The sequence below is a fragment of the Acomys russatus genome, chromosome 31, assembly GCF_903995435.1.
Source record: "Acomys russatus chromosome 31, mAcoRus1.1, whole genome shotgun sequence".
Lineage (NCBI taxonomy): Eukaryota > Metazoa > Chordata > Mammalia > Rodentia > Muridae > Acomys > Acomys russatus.
Genome location: NC_067167.1, coordinates 22,256,506 through 22,277,609, shown reverse-complemented (window position 1 = coordinate 22,277,609; position 21,104 = coordinate 22,256,506).

Genomic DNA, 21,104 nt, shown 5'->3' with positions numbered 1-21,104 from the left:
GTTTTGATTATTATGTGGCGGGCAGTTTTTCTTTTCTGGTCAATTCTATTTGGTGTTCTGTAGGCCTCTTGTATGTTTATAGGCATCTCTTTCTTTAGATTGGGGAAATTTTCTTCTATGATTTTGTTGAGAATAGTTTCTGGGCCCTGGAGTCTGATGTCTTCTCTTTCTTCAATGCCTATTATCCGCAAATTTCTTCTTTTCATGGTGTCCTTAATTTCTTGGATGTTTTGTGTCAGGAGTTTTCCAGATTTGGCATTTTCTTTAATGGTTGATTCAATATCTGTGATTGTATCTTCTAGCCCTGAGATTCGTTCTTCCATCTCTTGGATTCTGTTAGAAAAGCTCACCTCTGTGTTGCTCGCCTTCTTCTCTGAGGTCTCACGTTCTCGTTTTTCTTCTGTCTGTGTGTTTATCATTGAATCCATTTTCATTTTCAGATCTTGAACTGATTTTTTGATTTCTTTCATCTGATTTTTTGTATATTCCTGAGTTTCTTCCATTGCCTCTTTATAGGTCTTCAGAGCTTGAACCGTTTTAGCTATTTCTTTCATCTGGTTGTTTGCATTTTCCTGCAATTTTTCCAGTTCCACTCTATGTGCTTCTTTTATGTCTCTCACCTGTTTGTCTGCGTCTTCCTGCATTTGATTACGAATTTTATTTGTTTCCTCCATTATCATCCTCATTACTAAGGATTTGAGGTCATTTTCTTGTATTTCCGTTGTATTTGAGTTCTCTGGGTGGTTTTCTTTGGGATAGCTGGAAACTGGAGACGCCATGTTGTTTTGGGGTTTTTTGCGTATGCTTTTTCGTTGTCCTTTAGACATCTTGCCGTCTTTGTTTTTGTTGGGTAGCTTCCAGAGTTGAATGGAGGGTGTCTGATGATAGATTCACTTGTTTTCTTACGATTTCCCTAGGCTGCGAGCTCAAAGCTTCACTGGTGTGGATGTTAGGAGGTTAGCCCTGTTGTTCTGGTCTCTCACAGCCAGTGATCCTCAGTCCCTCTCTGCTGTGGATCCTGCAATTGTTCTGGGTCTCTGAATGAGCGTTGGGTCAGGCCAAGGTATCCACAGCCTTCTGTGTTCCCTGCCAAGTCCAGCCAGGAGCACTGGGACCGAACCACGGGCAGAACTCAGCTAGATTCTCAGGGCCAGAACCGTCTGCCAAGCTCAGCTAGGGATTTTGGGCCCAAAATGCACACAGGGCCCAGCCAGAGTTTTTGGGCTGGGACTACGCACCAAGCTCCACTAGGGCCTTTTGGCCCAAAGTGCGTGCTGTGGTCAGTTATTGACTCAGGGCCCGAACTGACCACCAATCTCAGCCAGGAATTCTGGATTCAAACTGTACACTGTGTCCAACCAGAGTCTTAGAGCTGGTGGAACCGAGAGCTCTGTCCAGCCTGTGCCACAGCAGGAGAACTGCGGCTGCTCTGAGTTAGCGCCAGTAGTGGAACAAGTGCTCCACCCGGACTGTGTCACCGCAGGGGAGCTGTCGCTGAGCTGAGGTGGTGCCTAGGATGGAACCGAGCACGTCACCAAGCCTGCGCCACAGCAGGAGAACTGCGGCTGCTCTGAGTTAGCGCCAGTGGTGGGACAAGTGCTCCGCCCAGACTGTGTCCCCGCAGGGGAGCTGCCGCTGAGCTGAGGTGGTGCCTAGGATGGAACCGAGCACGTCACCAAGCCTGCGCCACAGCAGGAGAACTGTGGCTGCTCTGAGTTAGCGCCAGTGCTGGAACAAGTGCTCCGCCCGGACTGTGTCCCCGCAGGGGAGCTGCCGCTGAGCTGAGGTGGTGCCTAGGATGGAACCGAGCACGTCACCAAGCCTGCGCCACAGCAGGAGAACTGCGGCTGCTCTGAGTTAGCGCCAGTGGTGGAACAAGTGCTCCGCCCGGACTGTGTCCCCGCAGGGGAGCTGCCGCTGAGCTGAGGTGGTGCCTAGGATGGAACCGAGCACGTCACCAAGCCTGCGCCACAGCAGGAGAACTGCGGCTGCTCTGAGTTAGCGCCAGTGGTGGGACAAGTGCTCCGCCCAGACTGTGTCCCCGCAGGGGAGCTGCCGCTGAGCTGAGGTGGTGCCTAGGATGGAACCGAGCACGTCACCAAGCCTGCGCCACAGCAGGAGAACTGCGGCTGCTCTGGGTCAGCGCCTGTGGTGAAACCAAGTGCTCCGCCCAGACTGTGTCACCGCAGGGGAGCTGCCGCTGAGCTGAGGTAGTGCCTAGTGTGGAGCAGCGTGCTCAACTACGCCTGCGCCACAGCAGGGGAGCTATGGCCACGCTGAGTTAGTGCCTCAGGCAGAATTGTTTGCTGGGCCGGGCCAATACCCGGGACTCTGGGGCCGAACTGTCCGCCGAGTCCAATCTGGGTCCAAAGGCTCCACGCGACCCAAATCCTGCCCCGAGTCCCCCTCTCCCGCAGCAATTCCCACCAGCCACCACACCAATCGCCTCCACCGGAAGGCTATGAGCTGCAAACCTCAGCCGCCGCTGCTGGTGCCGCTGGTGCTGCCGCCTCTACCGCTGCCGCTCCGATCAGAGAAAAACCACGCTCCTCCCGTGTGCAGGGGCACGCAGGTCCTCCGCACCCTGGTCCCTCCGAACCGTGGAGCACTCCCGCTGCCGTGATGTTCGGACCTCGGTGTTCCTGGCTCAGGAATCTGTGCAATTCCCTGAATTGTTCACTGGAGCCTCCAAACGCGGTCCACACTGCTCGCCGCCATCTTGGATCCTCCCAAGTCAAACACATCTTATTTGACTACTTTGAAAGTGAGTATCCATACTCTGTAAGGGAAACTAAGCAAAATATGGACACAGAATGACAAACTCATCCTTAATGAACTGATTTGCTGATATCTGCAGTCACATCATTTCCTATTGCTGGAAATACCATTCATGGAGCAGCTGCTCTGTGCCCGGCACTCATTCAAGGTTTGAAATCTGCACAATTGTGATGTTAGCACTCATAAGAATGAAGGTGTATTCGAACTATCATTCCAGTCTTAGATAAATTGAATATAGGTTTGAAAGAACATGTGATCTTGCCAGAACTTAATCAATAATTGGTTTAGGATTAGTGGATAAGTGTTTTATCATAAATCTTGTGATTTCCTGGACTTGGATACCTTTTCCACAGTAAAAATAAACACTTCCAGATTTTTCTTATATGAGCATGTTGGTATAAAATACAGATAAGCAGTCTATAACATTAATAAATTCAAAGGAAAAAGCAAGTAAGTGGCAACAAATAACTGTGGGTGCCTATTTGATAATGCCAAGGTAGATTGACGGATTCAGAAAACTGAACTACTACTGAAAAGTTTGAATTGGTGTGTACACAAAAGGAAAATTGTATGACAGCGACACTTGTGACCAGGTTGTTCTTTTTCTGTTTCTCACTTCCCACCCTGTATGTGGTATATGCTCATGTATGTACAACAAAGTGTAGCATACCAACCTCTGTAGGTGTATATGAGGCAAGATCTTGAACATGGAGATTGCCCTTTATCACTATCCACTGTATGTTTTGGGAGACAGAGTTCCCCACTGAATCTGGGCCCATTCCAGCTAGACTGATAGTCATTGAACCCCAGAGATACTACTGTTTTAACGTCCCAACACTGGGGCTACAGATATTTACATAGGTACTAAGTATCTGAGCTCAAGTCCTTACGGTTTCATGGCAAGCACTTTACCCACTGAGTGATCTGCCCACCCTTACAAGAATTTCTGGGGAGATCCAAGATGGTGGCACCAATCGCACATCACTTCTGATCAGCAGGACAACCAGGACTGCACAGCAACCTAAAGACCAAACTGAGAGCTACAAAACACCAGTGCTGCTGATTGCCAGCTGAGAGGGATCCACACTGTGTGGCACATGGGTGGGTCCAACTCCTGGCCACCCAGCTAATCCACAGAAAAGCCTCGGGGACCAACCCCCCGCCGTCTTGAGAAAGACTGTGAGACACTCCTGCAGCTTTGGGCTTTCTCCACCCGACTGCTACTCATTGTCTCTGGGACATGGAGCAGACAGGCAGAGCTGAGTCCTGGCTCTGGCCACACTCTACATTAGCTGCCATCCTGCGAGCAGCTTCAGGCTTGGTCTCTCTCAGCCCACCAGCTGGTTATCGACCTAGCCCAGCTAGGTCACAGAGCCCTGCCACCTCGAAAATGCCAGGTGGAACACCAGGACAGCTTTGGACTCGGATTTCACTCAGTCCCCCCAGGCGCTTACCAGCCTGGTCCACCTGTGACATAGAGAAGACAGGCAGAGCAGAGCCTCCATATTAGCTGCCATTCCTTGAGCAGCTCTGGGCTCAGATCTCTCTCCACACGTCCGCTGCTTACCAGCCTAGCCCACCTAGGACACAGAGCAAATAAGCAGAGCCCTGAGAAGGCCTGTGGAGTATCCCAGCAGCTTTGGTCTCAGATCCCCCTCACCGCCCAGAAGCTTACCTACCTGACTCATGTGGAACACAGAGCAGATAGGCAGAGCTGAGTCTGGCGTGGGCTACAACTCACATTTGCTGCCATCTCAAGAAGGTCTGTGGGACACCCAAGCAGCTTCAGGCTTGAATCTCTCACAGGCACCCCCAGCTGCTTACTGGCTTAGCCCATCTGGAACACAGAGCAGATAGGAAGAACCCTGCCATCTCAAAAAGAACTTTACGGAACCTGAGCAGCTTTAGGCTTGGAACTCTTATCAGCCTACTCCTATCCTGCCTGACCCAACTGGGTTACAGACAGGGAACCTAGCTGAGCTGAGCTGAGCTGGGTGCAGGCTCCAACACCCACTGTTCACAATCCCCAGGAGGCCTCTATGGAGCCCAACCTTTGGCTTGGAGCTCTCATTAAAAGTCCTGGAGAGAGCAGAAATACAAGGCACATACCTCAGCATAATAAAGGCAATATACAGCAAGCCTGTAGACAACCTCAGATTAACCAGAGAGAAATTTAAATCCACTCCATGGAAATCAGGGACAAGACAAGGCTGTCCATTCTCTCCTTATCTCTTCAGCATAGTACTTGAAGTCCTAGCTCAAGCAATAAGACAACTAAAGGAGATCAAGGGCATACAAATGGGAAAGGAAGACGTCAAACTATCACTATTCCTGGATGATATGATAATATACGTAAGTGACCCCAAAAATTCTAACAAGGAACTCCTACAGCTGATAAACAGCCTCAGCAAAATGACTGGATACAAAATCATCTCTGAGATTCCATCTTACACCCATCTGATTGGCTAAGATCAAAAACTCAAGTGACAACACATGCTGGCAAGGATGTGGAGAAAGGGGAGCACTCCTCCATTGCTGATGGGGGTGCAAACTTATAAAACCACTTTGGAAATCAATTTTGTGCTTTCTCAGGAAATTGGGAATAGTTCTACCTCAAGACCCAGCCATACCACTCCTGGGCATATACCTGAAAGATGCTCCACCATTCAACAAGGGCATGTGTTCAATTATGTTCATAGCAGCTTTATTCATAATAGGCAGAACCTGGAAAAAAGCCTAGATGTCCCTCAACTGAAGAATGGATAGAGAAACTGTGGTACACTTACACTATGGAATACTACTCAGCTGTTAAAAACAAGGAAATCTTGAAATTTGCAGGCAGGTGGCGGGAACTAGAAAAGATCATGCTGAATGAAGTAATCTAGACCCGGAAAGACATACATGGTATATACTCACGCATATGTAGATAATAGCAACACAATGCAGGATAACTACACTCTAATACAGAGACTGATGCACCCACCAAGGACCATATATTATGTGGACCTAGGCCCTCTGCTCAGATGTAATAGATAGGCAGCACAGTCTTCTTGTGGTTTCCACATATGAGGAGTAGGAACTACATCTGATATGGACTCTGGCCCCCCAACTGTGATCACTTTGCCATGGCAGGGAGGACTTGCCAGGCCACAGAAGAAGAGGATACAGGCAGAAAAGATGAGACTTGATAGGCTGAGGTCAGATGTTGAGATAGAAGGGCTCCCCTTTCTGAGGACTAGGTGAGAGAGAAAGGGAGAGGGTATGAGGGAGGGAGGGGGATCGGGAGGTGTTGAGGGAGGGGGATACAATCAGGATGTGAAGAATTCGAACTGCAGAACAAGCAGGTAACTTATATTGCTAATCCCACTACATGAGAATAGCTCTGAGACATGAATGTCTATGCATAGACAAGGCTTCTTGCTGGCTACAGAATCCCTGTGAATTATTATTAGATGCCATTTTTCATATGGCATGAATGAAGATTTACAGATGTCTTTTTTCTGCTAAGAGCAGAGAACCAACCTTAGTTGTTCTGTGCATCCCTCACATCTTATACATTTAAACTGTATAATGCTTATAAGAAATCATATGTTTTTAGAACAAAAGAACTGGACACGGATGCTGGATCAGACCTGACAGGATTCATTCCTCTCAGCATGCTGGACACTGACATCCTGAATCCTTCATATTCCAGCACCAAGTGCTTTAGTTGCTGTGCCTCATCAGAACAGGACAGCTCTCAGGATAGCCTCCCTGTATACTCTGGTAATTAATTTTATTCCTTCTCAAGTCTCTGATGGGGTTAAAGACCAGTTAGTTTAGTTTTACAATTAAGCTTGGTGCTTTAGGGGTTAAGATGTTTTTAGGTCTGGATGGATGTTTTAGGTTGATAAAGATGAGATATGATAGATACTGTTTTGCATTTGGAATTTTAGACTCATCAAGATAGGAAATATATTTTCTTCGAGGTTGTCAAATACAAGTGGCCAGAGAATTATGAATGTAACATTGATATAATTCAGGATTGTTTTGCACTTCTTTTTACTGTATGTGTTTTTATAATGTGTAAACATGTAAAAATATAAATAATTTTTTAAAAAGAATAAAAATATGAATGAAAAAATAGAAAAAAAGAATTTCTGTAGAAGCCAAGCTTGAGCCAGTAATTTTCATAGGCCATATTTCTAGGAATCATTTTCACAAAATACCTATACGTGCAATAAGGTGAGAATTTACTGAGACAAAAAAAGAAGGCGTTGAGGATAATCTACTCTCCTGATCTCCTAAGGGACTCTAGAGCTTGGATATTATTACAAAACTGCGCAGGAATAAGAGGGCTTAGCTATCTTACCTTTGCATTCTCAGCTCTCTACAGATTTCCCTAGGCCCTGACGCCCATTGATTGGAGCAGAGAGTTCTATAGAACAAGATAATGGGTATTTGTATTGGGCAGGTAACACCTGTAAAGCAAGGTAAGTAGGACTTTTAGCAGTCAGAGAGATGAGATGTGTCTGTTGCAGAATCTGACACTGTTGGGAATTATTCTGGTGCTGTGGGTTTAATTGTTAATTACTGATGCACACACCCCACCCCACCAAGATCTGGTTACACCCCAGACAACCATATTCTCATGTACACCAAATGATGCTATGTACCTTCACTCCCCAATTACCCATGGTTGGTTAATAAAGTTGCTGACAGCATGGGCTGGGCAGAAAAGAGGTTGGTGGAGCTCCTGGGCATGGGGTCTGTGAGAGACCACAAGGCAGGAAGAGAGAGAAAGAGAAAACAGAATATGTGGCAGGAGGAGAGGACACTATAGAGAAGGAAGTCGCCATGGGCCAAAATGAACCATGAGCACAGTAGCCATGAGGACAAACTGATGGAGCAGATCCTGCCCAGACAAGGTGACCAATTGACAAGTAACTTTGGATGTGTAGCTAGGAAATAGCAAAATAGCTTAGAGGGTTGATATTCTGCCCAAAGCTAACATTTCATGCTAATAAAATAAAATTACAGTAACTCTGTGTCGATTATTTTGGGAGTTAGTGGGGTTAAAGAAAAGCTGTTGCTTTATTAATTTGCTACATGCTACAGTATCATGTAATAGAGATTCTCCTTGACTTATAGCATTTTTATTTAGGGATGTTTAAAATTAGGTGGACATTATTTTCTGGGCAAAAGAGTATTTTAGTCTCCAAAGTTAGTTAATTCCTACAATTATTGTCTTCAGCGGCCAACCCCACCCCATCCTCCCGTTCACTTCCACCTCAGTGATATACTTCAAAATGAACGTGTACACAAAAAATGCCTTCATACACTCTGACTCTCTGCAGTTTAAACCGTGGTTAACAATAAAGCATCACAGTGTCACAGTGCAACCAAACAATTCAGGAAACTGTTACGCTCCACTGCATCATGTCCCATAAGTGCGAAACTGCTAACTATGTTGGCTGGTTTTAGGTCATCCTGATACAACCTAGAATTAACTGAAAGGAGGCAACATCAAATTTTTTAGTGCATTCATAAGATCAGGCTGTAAGAAAGCTTGTGGGCAGGATTTTTATTTAGCAAATAATTCTTTGATGCTTATTAATTCTTTGAATCTTTCATAAGCAATTTGTCCCTTTTAATCTCTGAATCATTTATGCCTGTCTTGCCAATGAAGCTCAGAGTTATATTTCACACATTTTTATTATTAATTTGAAAATGTGGCATGTTTCTCTTCTGGGAACACTTCTCTTCCTTTCTTTGAAGAGGCTACTTGTTGTGTTCTTTTAAAACTTTTTTCCTGCTCCAAAACAGTAAATTACACAAAGTTTGGCACTGTCTCTGGTTGTGATAGTTCAAAATAGGATTTGCAGTCTCATTTATAATTCTAATAAAATGATAATTTACACACCAGGAAAGCAGACCCAATCATAAATTCTAATTTTTAGAATGACATATTAAAACAAGATGATAGGCAGATTTGGGCCCAGGGGTCCCGCTCAAACTAAGGCACCAGCCAAAGACAATACAGGTGGTAAACTTTAAACCCCTTCCCAGATCTAGCCAATGGTCAGAATATTCTCCACAGTTGAGTGGAGAGTGTGATATGACTTTCTCACGTACTCTGGTGCCTCACATTTGACCATGTCCCCTGGAGGGGGAGACTTGGTGGCACTCAGAGGAAGGACAGCTGGTAGCCAAGAAGAGACTTGATACCCTATGAGAATATACAGGGGGAGGTAATCCCCCTCAGGAACAGTCATAGGGGAGGGGAATAATGGGAAAATGGGGGGGGAGGAATGGGAGGATACAAGGGATGGGATAAACATTGAGATGTAACAAGAATAAATTAATAAAATAAAATAAAATAAAATAAAAATCTTAAGTAAAGCTTATTGAACCTGTGGAGATTTTTTGTTAAAGTCTTATACTTTTCAAAGCCTTACTGTTATGTAAATGATGCATTCTTAAGAGTAGCATTGGCATGGAACTAGCTGCATCATTCATCTGTCCCACACAGATACCGTATCTAAGGAATTTTGTAACTATCAACACACAATATCAACGAAAGCCATATTTTTGAATACATTAAATGGTATATCATGTATTTAGCATCAGTTGTGTGTTTGGACTGTTTCTTATTACAGGACCTCTATTTAATTTCTCACAACTGAAACGCTCATGTTTGTTAATTCCAATAGTCTATTGGGTGTCCTATCCTGGGTGCTCAAGTGGCTTAATGAACTTTGGAAATAAATGAATCTCTGCATCCTACTTTCTTCCTTTGTTACAGATGGTATCAATGGGAAAAGGAAGAGGAGATAATGTAATTACATTATGTTCTCAAAAATAATGTTTAGGAATTGAGAAGTAAAAAAGAAAGTATCAAGTTATGTTATGCACACTGCTTAAATGTTATCTCTAATCTACAACATATCACCTGTATTGTCATCATCATGAGGTTTTTACGAAGGAGTTGTAAGTCATTAATATGCTTTCGAATGGAAATCTACTATAATAAGGTATATAAAAGCCACTGGGGAATGACAAAAATATAATACCTATTAGTGAGGCATGAAATGAAATCTCATGTTGGGAAGGAACCAGGGGAAGCCGTGAAGATTCCCTCAGGCCAGCCTCTCCCTTGGTCCCCACTTCATATTGAATAAAAATGTCATATCACACAGAGTGACTAATTCTAGTGCTTCAGAGTCTTGCCCTAATTTCTATTATGAAGTGATAGGACAATTAGCTCATATTGAACTGAAATGTACATCATTGGGAGAAACCATAATTTCCACTTACAATAATTCCCACTTATAATATCTAAGGTGTTGATTAGAGCTAGCAGATAACTATTGTAAGAGGCATTAAGTTAGTTGTATTTCACTTTTGAAAGACTTATAAACTTATAAAACGAGTATCATGTGTGTGTGTATGTATGTATGTGTGTATGTATGTATGTATGTAACAATTATGAAAAAGGAGGCCATGGATCTGAAAGAGAGCAAAGAGAGGTATGTGGAAGGATGTGGATGAAGGAAGGGGAAGGGAGAACTTACGTAACTTATGTTATAATATCAAAAATAAAAGAAAAATATATACCCTAGTATCAAAGATCATCCTTGCTTCTACTCTTTGTAAACTCAAGGGTCCTTGGAGACAAAGTTGATATTGTACTTAAAGAGTATTGTATGTAGTAATATGTAAAGCCAATGAATGCTGTCACTGAAGTTGGAATGCGTCGATGACCACCAATAGCATGAACTGGGTGCTTTAGCATGATCTCCCTACTTACTAAATCAGTATCCTCTTAAACGTGAAAAATAGGAAAATAATAGATAACAAAGGAACATTAACCCTTAAAGTGTTCTTGGTGTAATTGTCTCTGTTTCCTTTTATCCTTCTCTCAAGTATTTATTAGACACTTTGTAGAAGTACATTTATGAAATTAATTGCAGGGATAATTTGGATGGTGCTACTTTGAAGACCATACTTAAGCATATACTTGGGAATACATTTTCTTCCTCATCTTTGCTGCCTGTTATAGTTTCTTTTCCTTCTCTACGAATCTTGTTTTATATGCCTTTTTAGAATATGAAGACATCATCTCAGGCAGCAGAAACCTTGGTGAGTCTAGATCAAAGTAGTTATGCTTAATACGTACATAAATAAGGCAGGAAGCTACTCCTAATGGAATTGCTCCTAAAACTTCACAGCACAATAAAATCATGTCATTACAGAGGGATAACACATTTCAATATTCAAAACAATTCTAGTAATATGTGTGATAATAGAGTAAAAAGATAGTATTTGAAGTGCACATAAATGACACCATGTGCCACTACAAGCATATATCTGACCTCACCTCAGAAAAATGTTAGACAGCAAACTTCATATTCTTTATTGTAAAATGAAATCAACAACAAGGACAAAACATACCTTACATGTTCTTAGGAGAAGGGAAAAGTGATTTAAAAGAAATCCAACAAGGTGGCCTTTCATGTTATAGGCATTCAGTGATCTACAAGTTCCCTTTGCCTCCCTCCGGGCCATCCCCAACCACCTGCCCCTTTCATATCTGTATCACCTGTCAGGACAAAAAGCAGAATTCCATGCTTAGGATGATAGATCTTTATTAATATCTTTCCTGTGCTATAAAAAATTCCCAGAACAGATTATCAAAGTATTCTAACAGTAGATTATGTCTTGGAAGACCTAAATTTTTATGTCTGTGTTCATTAAAAGTATCAAGGTTCCTATGTCAGATGAAAATGAACATTTGTGCTCTTTGACATTTACAGAAATCAAGAACTAGGCAAGACATTCAAAGGAAAAGTGGTGAGTGCCTACTCAAACAACGGAGAGGCTGTGAGAGCCAGTCACGTGCTGAAGCAGAAGCTTGTCCTTGCAAAACTTTTATCCTTGAGGGGAGGACAAAGCATTCAGCTTCACTTGACTTTTGTTTACAAGGAAAAGGTGGGTACAGACTGAGCAACGACAGAAAACGTGTTCAAGGTTTCAGTTAAACAGACACGCAACCACAAGAAGGCATGTGCTGCATAGAGAAGGGGACAGTGAATCAGACAGGAAACAGCAACTATGCAAATGTTATGGTGGAGAATAATCTTAACCTGTTGAAGGAAGCACACGAAGGAGACAGTGGCGGCATAAGATGCTCGAGAGGTAAGCGGGGACAGTGGAGTGCATGGGATTGAGAAGTCTATAGTAGATTTGAAATATAAGAATGGCTGATTGCACCAGCCCATGTAAGAGGCAGCAAGGAGATGGGAGATGGATATGGAGACTCCTTGGAGACTTGTGGACCAGCTAGCCTGACACATATAGCACTGAACAACAAAAGATTCTGCCTTGAGAAGGATGGAAGGAAAAATCAACAGGTGAAATTGTTTTCAGACTTTCCATAGATGCAGTGGTACATGAATGTCCATACTCACACATATAAACATTCATACCTATAGGGGTGGGGGTGGGGGATAGAGATGAGTGAAAAGGGAGAAATTTTAAACCAAAATAAAAGTACCTACTATGTGCCTATGTGGTTAGTTGGCAAGGAAGCTAGTTACAAAGTATTGAGGTAGTCGAGAATAAACAGGGTTGGGATTTATATTAAGGTAGAGAAGAGAAGTGGCCAGGTTTAAGTAGAAGCAATAGAACTTAATTATGGATTAAAATAGAGAATGAGAGAACTCCAGAAACCAATGACAATTCCTGAAACTGTACCTTAGTGTGATGGGAAAATGTTGGAAGGAAAAAGTTAGGGACTTCAAATATCTTTGATCCAAACTTGGTAGAGTGGTGTTAACTACTAGATCTTCAACAAATATGTCAAATAGATACACGGTCAAAGCTGGGAGAACAGTTTGGGGTGAAAACATAGATTGGCTGGTTAGTGGCATATAAGTAGATTTTAGTACCATGGGTCTGATGTATTTATCTGAAGCAAGATTATAGTCAAAAAGCATGAAGAGATGGGGGCCCTAACATTCGCCAATTGCAAGAAATGGTGTCAACTGCAGAGTTCAGTGAGCAGAAACTGGAGTATTGAGATAGCAGGAAAAATCAAACCATCTAAAAAGGCAATTATGCTTCAAAGTTAGATCAACTGATGAAAATGTTGAGTGCCAGCCCAACAGCAAGCCACGGCAGCTCCAGCTTATCTGTCCTGAAGGCAAATATTGTGATGGAGCCAATGCATGAGTTTTTAATAACTTGGCCAAGTTGAGGCAAAATTTTCCTGATGAATAATTATTTAATTCAAAAAGTAGTGCAGGAAGCCTGGAATTCTGGACAGTACCCGTACAGAGAAAGATGGAAGAGTAAAGGTAGGGAATGTCACAGGGGAGATTCTGTGTAGATGATTTCAAATGTTTCCCTCTCAGAGTTACCAATATTCCAAGGAACTGAAGCTGGAAAATCATTGATGGAGCTTCCTTTTCACCTGAGTTACTTGTTGAAAAGTCCTGACTTGGGGGATGGAGAGATGGCTCAGTGCTTAAAGAGCACCGGCTACTCTTCCAGAAGACCCAAGTTCAATTCCTAGCACCCACATAGCAACTAACAACTGTCTGTAACTCCAGTTCTAGGGGATCTGACACCCTCACACAGACACATGCAGGCAAAACACTAAGCACATTAAATTAAAATAGAAGGAAAGAAAGAAAAAACAAAGGAAGAAACAAAGAAAGAAAGCTCCTGATGCCACTGCCAGTCCCTTCTTCCCTATTCTATAATTGTGTGTGTGGTATGTGTGTGTGTGAGTATGTGTGTGTGTGTGTATGTGTGTATGTTGTAGTGTATGTAATGTGTTTGGTGTGGTTTGTGTGAATGTGGGTATGTGGTGTGGGTGTGTGTGGTGTAATGTGTTTGATGTACTTTGTGAGGGTTGAGGGTGTGTGGTGTGTGTGTGTGTGTGTGTGTGTGTGTGTGTGTGTGTGTGTGTGTGTGTGTGTGTGTATCCCTTAGCTCAGGTTCCAGTTTACAATGTGGGAGAAGTTCAGTGCAGCAGTATAGGTTCAGTCACACCTCCTAAGCAAGTTGCACTTTGGAAATACATAATTACTCATCAAGGATAAACTGACCCCATTACTCAAATGGCTGAGCCCCTTCCAGGATGCTTATTGTGTAACCACTACTCATGACAGAACAGAGACCAGCCCCAGCCTGGCAGGGCCAGTTCAGGACACCAAAGTCCCAAGTGGATTCATTCCTTTAGAAAGTTGCTAATAAAATGCAACACTCTAGCACTTAGCAATCTGCTTGAACAAGAAAGAGAATCACACTATGCTCTCTGATAAGTACAATTTAAAGTCATTTTGGCTGGGGGAAACAGGAAAGTGCAAGCTTGAACTTGGTTAGATTTCGAACGTCATCCCTTAATTGTAGACTTCAACCTTATGAAAATTATGTGATTTCTGTAACCCTCAGGTTCCTTTCCTGAAATGGACACCTAACTAAAAGGTTGCTGAATTAGACAATGTAGCGTAAGGATGTGTGTGTGTGTGTGTGTGTGTGTGTGTGTGTGTGTGTGTGTGTGTGTGTGTACATGTGCACACACACCACCTTCAGAATCAGAGAGAGATACAGGCACAAAAGAACTGTACCTATCATATAAAATGGATCACAATATATAAGCAAATTGTATTGTCATTGCCAAAGGCTCAACAGGATTCAGTGCAGGAAGGGCAATGTAGCCTTTTGCCTGGTAGATTTCCTGGCTATTAATCTCCTACTGGAAATCTCTCACTCTGGGCCCAGATCTGAGTGGAAACAGCTAGAAATCCATGTTATTGCTCCACCTTCTTTAAACACCCTTGCTCCCGTCTCTCTCTTCCCATACCACCCATACAGTGTGACTTCTCTACTTGACTAAGGTAAGTTTCTAGGCCTTGTGATTTCTCTCTGTCACATGAGTTCTTCTCATCTTCCTACCCTTGCACCTATCCTGTTCAGCGCCTCCAGTTACACTGCCTTGTAGCTACTCTCACCACTGAGAGCCTCTACTTCTCTTGGTATGTCTGATTATTATGCATCTTAAAAGTCTCTTTCAAATAAATATGATGTGAGGTCTTACATTAGAACCTGGAGCAGAAAAGGGACATTCAAGAAACAAGTAAAAAAAAAAAAAAAAAAGAACAAAAACAGACTAAAACAAAAGCTCAATAAAATGATATACTAATGTCAATTTCAATTTTGCCATGTGCATTGCACTATACGATGTTAGTCAGCATGAGCAGAAAATAGGTGAGAATTATCTGTAAAAATAAATTTATCCCCAAATTAAAGTTTCATTTAAAAAATTCACCTGTTCAGCTTTTCTGGAAGACTTTCTTCTTCATAACAAATGACTCTTTCTGCTCCTGCTTCCTTCCTTGGTTTTATTGCCTTCATGTGTCCAATAATGAGAGTAAACATAAGCCATGATTAAGAGAAAGTCTAGACAGAAGTGTTACACATGAATACATTTGTGTGTGTATGTACATGCATGCATGTGTGTATGTGTGTCAGAATGTGTGTATATATGCGAGTAAGTGTATGAGTTTGTATGCCTATGTATGCATGCATGTATGTGTGTGTTTGTGAGTGAGTGTGTACATATGTGCATGTGTGTGTTTATGTGTGATTGTGTTTTTTGTGTGTGCCTGTATGAATGAGTATGTCTTTATGCACATGAAAATGTGTGTCTGTCTGTGTCTGTGTGTTTGTGTGTGTGAGTGTGTGGTGTGTGCCTATGTGTGTACATGTTTGTATGTATGTGTGTATGTGACTGTGTGTGTATGTCATGTGCATATGTGTTTGACTGTGTGTTTGTGTGTAAGTGTGTGTGTGTGTGTACTTATGTGTGTGCATGTATATATATTTGTATATTTGACTGTGTGTGTTTGAGTGTGTATATGTGTGTGACTATGTCTTTGTGAGTGTGTGTTTTGACTGACTCTGTGTGTGTGTGTGTTTGTCTATAGATTCATTTGAGTGTCCCCCAGCCTCCAGTATTGAGGGTTGACCCTGTGTCACTCAAGCTGGACAAATAGTCCACACCACTCAGCCCTATCCCCAGTTTCCTTTTCATGTCTTCTTGTGAGGAAGGGTCTCACCACATTGCCCAAACTCTTCCTGAAATCGTTATCCTCCCTCCTCAGCTCCTGCGTAGCTAAGTTTCAAGGCTTATGCCACAAGACCTGGCTCCAGAAAACACTAAGTAGACTTGTCTTGATTATCTGCTAACTAGTTCTACAATCCAGAAGCTCTCGATCTCACCTCTTTCAGCAACACAAACACTTGTCTTCAAATGATTCTACTTAAAACAGCCTATGACTGGTTGTGCCTTTTCCTTGTTTAGTATCTTTCCTCACTGTTAAACGGTGATGTCCCAGTGTGCTATGATGACTATTTTTCCACGAACACTCTTTGGTATAAGGCAATTTTTATAACATAAGAGATACATTCCAAGAGCAATACTGGAACAGTAGAATTCGAGGCGAAGGCACATTTACTAATTCACTTGACACAGAAGGACAGATTTGATGACTGTCATGTTTGGATGACTTTAACTGTGTTGTTTTGCTTATGTGTAAGTTTGCTGGATGGAGGGGATGGGAGCAAAGTGCTTCCTTGTCATGAACATTTCCTTTTTAGATTTTATTAGTCTAATAAGTCAGGGAAGAAACTCAAGGAAGGAACCTTGAGGCAGAAACTGAAGGACAGGCAATAGAGGAATGCTGCTTACTGCCTTGTTCCTCGTGGCTTGGTCATCCAGCTTTCTTATACAATCCAGGACAACCCAGGGGTGGCCCTGTCCAGAGCGGCCTAGATTCTCCTACATCTGTCATCAACGAAAAAAAAAAAATCCCACAGGTTCACCTACAGGTCAGTATGATGGATGTATGTTCTCAGCTGAGATTTTCTCTTCCCAGATGATCCTAGCTTGTGTCAGGTTAGATAGATAGATAGATAGATAGATAGATAGATAGATAGATAGATAAAAATAACCAGTACAAATGTGCACCAAAGCCACTGTGACATGTGTTCCCTTTTATGGAAGGAGGAGGTGGATGATGATGATGATGGTGGTGGTGGTGGTGGTGGTGGTGGTGATGTTGATGATGATGGTGATGGGCATGGTGATGATGATGATAACTTTCAATAGAAAACTCCTTCCGTGGAAAATGTCATTTGGTACATTTTGCAAGTAATCCAAGTTTAGAACTATATAAATCCTGTTCTCCTCCAAACAAAATATTTTAGACAAACTATACACAACATTACTCCTTCCCCCATGTCCTCTTAGGCCTCTTTGACCTTTGAGGCCAGAGCTTTCCCGGAAGATTTGTGTCACAATCTCCTAGGAACATTGGGCTTTAAACATTCATACCCATACCTTGTTCTTGGAGGCTCAAATTTCATGGGCATATGAAGAAAATACTTTTTAAAGAAAGTAAATAAGCCTCAAATGATATTTCTGCAGAAACCTCATTAGATATTATTGCTCAGTGCCTAGGACCTCTGGTGTTTCAAATGAATGGTCATTTGAAATTCATGAGGTTTCAGGAAGCTCTTCTTCCACATGACCTGCCTCTATCCCATCTATGAAAGTCACCTTGTAATTTGCATAAAATTGCAACTGCTTTTAATATTTATAACAAGATACATAACTTTATAAAATGCATGCCTAGTACTTTCTGAAAGCGCAGTCACTTATTTTAATAGTTAAGAATAATTATTTTCAGGACATGTGAAGAATTCAATCTCATGTTTCCTGTTATCCAGGTTTGGTCAGAAACCATGTTGGTCAATAAACGTATATCATGGACTATATATGTATAATAATGTGTAAGTAATATTCTCATCATCTTCTGTCTTCCTTGAATTATGAGAAAGCCACATTCTTTCCATTCTGTCTCTACCTCCTCAATTCTGGGATTAACGGTATATGCTGTCACATCTGTGCTGCCATTAGAATATGATGGATATTGCATTAAATCTGTAGATTGCTTTTGGTAACAGAGCCATCTTCATAATATTGGTCCTGCCTCTCCATATGCACGATAGGTCTTTCTACATTCTAGTGTCTTCAGTGACTTTTGACAGTGTTTTCTTTTGTTTGTTTGTTTTGGGTTTTTTACTTTTATTTTTTTATTAATTTATTCATATTGCATCTCAATTGTTATCTCATCCCTTGTATCCTCCCATTCCTCCCTCCCTCCCATTTCCCCTTACTCCCCTCTCCTATGACTGTGACTGAGGGGGACCTCCTCCCCCTGTATATGCTCATGGAGTATCAAGTCTCATTGCAGAGGCTCATCACCTCCTGGGTTAATTTAATTCTTAAGTGTTATCTTGCTTGTTTGTTTTTGTTGACATGGTGAATAGGGTCATTCCTCTCACTTCCCTCTCAGAAACCTCATTATTTATGTAGAAAAATAATGTATTTTTGTTTGTTGGTTTTTCTTCTCCTTCTCCTCCTCCTTCTCCTTCTGTCCTAACACTTTATTGAAAATGTTGATTCTTTCTTATGCTTTCATGTTTGAGATTGATCCTATCTTTTTCTATATCTCTCTGTCTCTGTCTCTGTGTCTTTGTGCCTCTGTCTCTGCCTCCCTCTCTGTTTTTTTAATTTTCTTCACTATTTCTGGCTGGATGGTCATGAATTGCATTAGTCTGTGGGATGTTTCACTGTCTTGGAATATTTTCATTTTTCTACCACTTTTGAAATATAGCTTTTCTGGGTGCAGTTGCCTTGTTGACAGCTACTTATTTCAGTATTTGAAGTATAACATTCTGTGCTTTGCTGGCTTCGGGGTTTCTGCCAAGAGGTCTGATATTACTCTGATGGATTTGTCTTTGAAAATGAGTTGGTATTTTTCTCTTTCTTTTTTTGTGGTGAGTTGGCATTTTTCTATTGCAGTTTTTTAATATGTTTGTATAGTCTTGACCTTTGACTGCAACGTTTGGAATATCTGTTCATATCTATTTGGGGTTCTAAAGGTCTCTTGTCTCATTTTTTGCTACTGCTATATAGTACTACTCTACAAACCATTATATATACTTCATAGTCTTCTACTATGATCTCATCAAATAAGTTTCTGTGTGATTTTTCTTTCTCTTTTTAATCTCAGCTACTTCTTCTATCTTATGTATTCCATGGTATTGTCTCTTGCTCATGTCTCTGTTATCTAAATCATAGTAAAAAGAAGAAAGTGAGAAAGGAGGAGTATTAAAACCACATCCTTCTAGGGCCTTTAAAATTAGAGTCTTCCCCAGTAGAGATGAAGTTGAAAAACTTGGTCTCCTACATTTAGTCTAGTGTTGAACTAACTCAAACAATCAAGGGTCAGATGTCAATCCAAGCTGTGTTCCTTCTAAGAACTTCTTCTTTTTTTTTTTTTTTTTTTTTTTTTTTTTTTTTTTTTGTATACCAGGAACCTCTGCTGGCCACATTTTGTGATCTTTAGGCAAGGCAGGTTCTTCCTCAGTCCTGAGACTTCCCAGTACCTGTACATGCTGAGGTGGTTAGTATCCTGTGGTGTGTCTCTCATTAACATAGTAAGGAAAGTAAACAGCACTGAGGTAATGTACAGGTAGAGATGTCTCTATGCTTACAAACCCAGCCAGACAGCAATTGGAAGAACAGGGATCTGGAAGCCAAGTACCTTATTAGCACTTCAAGCCTCCAAGTTCTCAGGCCAGCCAGACAGACATGACAGCTGATATATGGCTCCAGACTTTGGACCACCTGCTGACCTCAGGATCCGCCATATTAGACTCTGCAGTTGCCCTTGGATAACGAGCTCCACTCCTAGCTACTGAACCTCCTACCACACAAGTTTTCCTCCATGCCATTTGAGTATTTCTTCCCCTCCCATATTTCCTAGAAATGACTTCCACCGCAGGGCTGTGACAGGTTGACCCCAGTCTGTTTCTTATTCTTCGGTTCCCAGAGTAACCCTCGAAAACATAGAGAATAACTGAATAGATGTCCTCTGCAGGGCTGGCCCACCTCACTGAAAGAATCAACCTCACACAGCCCCACAACTAGAGCTGATGTTGCCAAGAAACATTGGCTTTTCCAGTGCTTTTGATACTCAATCTCCTTACCAGGCCCACGTACCATACATATTGGACTAGGCTGTTGATTATCTTCCCCCTACTGTGGAGCACGGCAGGAGCAATGTGCTGCTTGCTCTTCTTTGCGGTGTCCCCTTTCCATTTCTCTAAGCTTTGCTGTCTTCCTGTATGGGGCCAATGATTGAACCTAATGCACTACCGCTTCCTTTGTTTAGCTTCAGTTTCAGCTTTCCAATCTGTCTGTGTCATTTGTGTTGAGATCTTGATAAAGTCTAGCTGACCAGGATCAAATAACTATAGTTGACTGTCCAAAGCCCTTTGGTTCTACCTGATAGATACCATCATCATAATTCATCCAGTTGGCCAACTGCCCATGGCAAATATTTAAAGTGGAGCTCTTGCAGAAAACCTTTATTTTCTGTATAGGGACAGTTAGTGCTTATCTACTTAATGTGAAGCATAGAGTTCTGCTGAAACTTTGAGGTTCCTAAATGATAGACCATGTGGCTGATATTATTTGTATAATGTTCAAGCTTCAGCAGTAAAGGTAAATATTAAGTCTTCTGTGGTAGCACTGAATTGATGATCATGAAAGCACACCACACACACACACACACACACACACACACACACACACGGTTGCACGCGTGCACATATGCCTGTTTATCCAAGAAGTTTGTGATAGTGATAAGGCATGCCCTTGCTCTGCTCCCACCTTCTTTTTTAAAATATATTTTATTAATTTATTCATATTACATCTCAATTGTTATCCCATCCCTTGTATCCTCCCAATCCTCCCTCCCTCCCATTTTCCCCTTACTCCCCTCCCCTATGACTGTGACTGAGGGGGACCTACTCCCCCTGTATATGCTCATAGGGTATCAAGTCTCTTCTTGGTAGCCTGCTATCCTTTCTCTGAGTGCCACCAGGCCTCCCCATCCAGGGGACGTGGTCAAATATGGAGCACCAGAGTTCGTGTGAAAGTCAGGCCCCACTCTCCACTCAACTGTGAAGAGTGTCCTGTCCATTGGCTAGATCTGGGTAGGGGTTTAAAGTTTACTGCACGTATTGTCCTTGGCTGGTGCTATAGTTTGAGCAGGACCCCTGGGCCCAGATCTGCCCATCATAATGTTCTCCTTGTAGGTTTCTAGGACCCTCTGGATCCTTCTATTTCCCCATTCTCCCATACTTCTCTCACTTAGAGTCTCAATAGGATGTCCTCCCCTTTGTCCTTAAAGTGCGACGAAAGA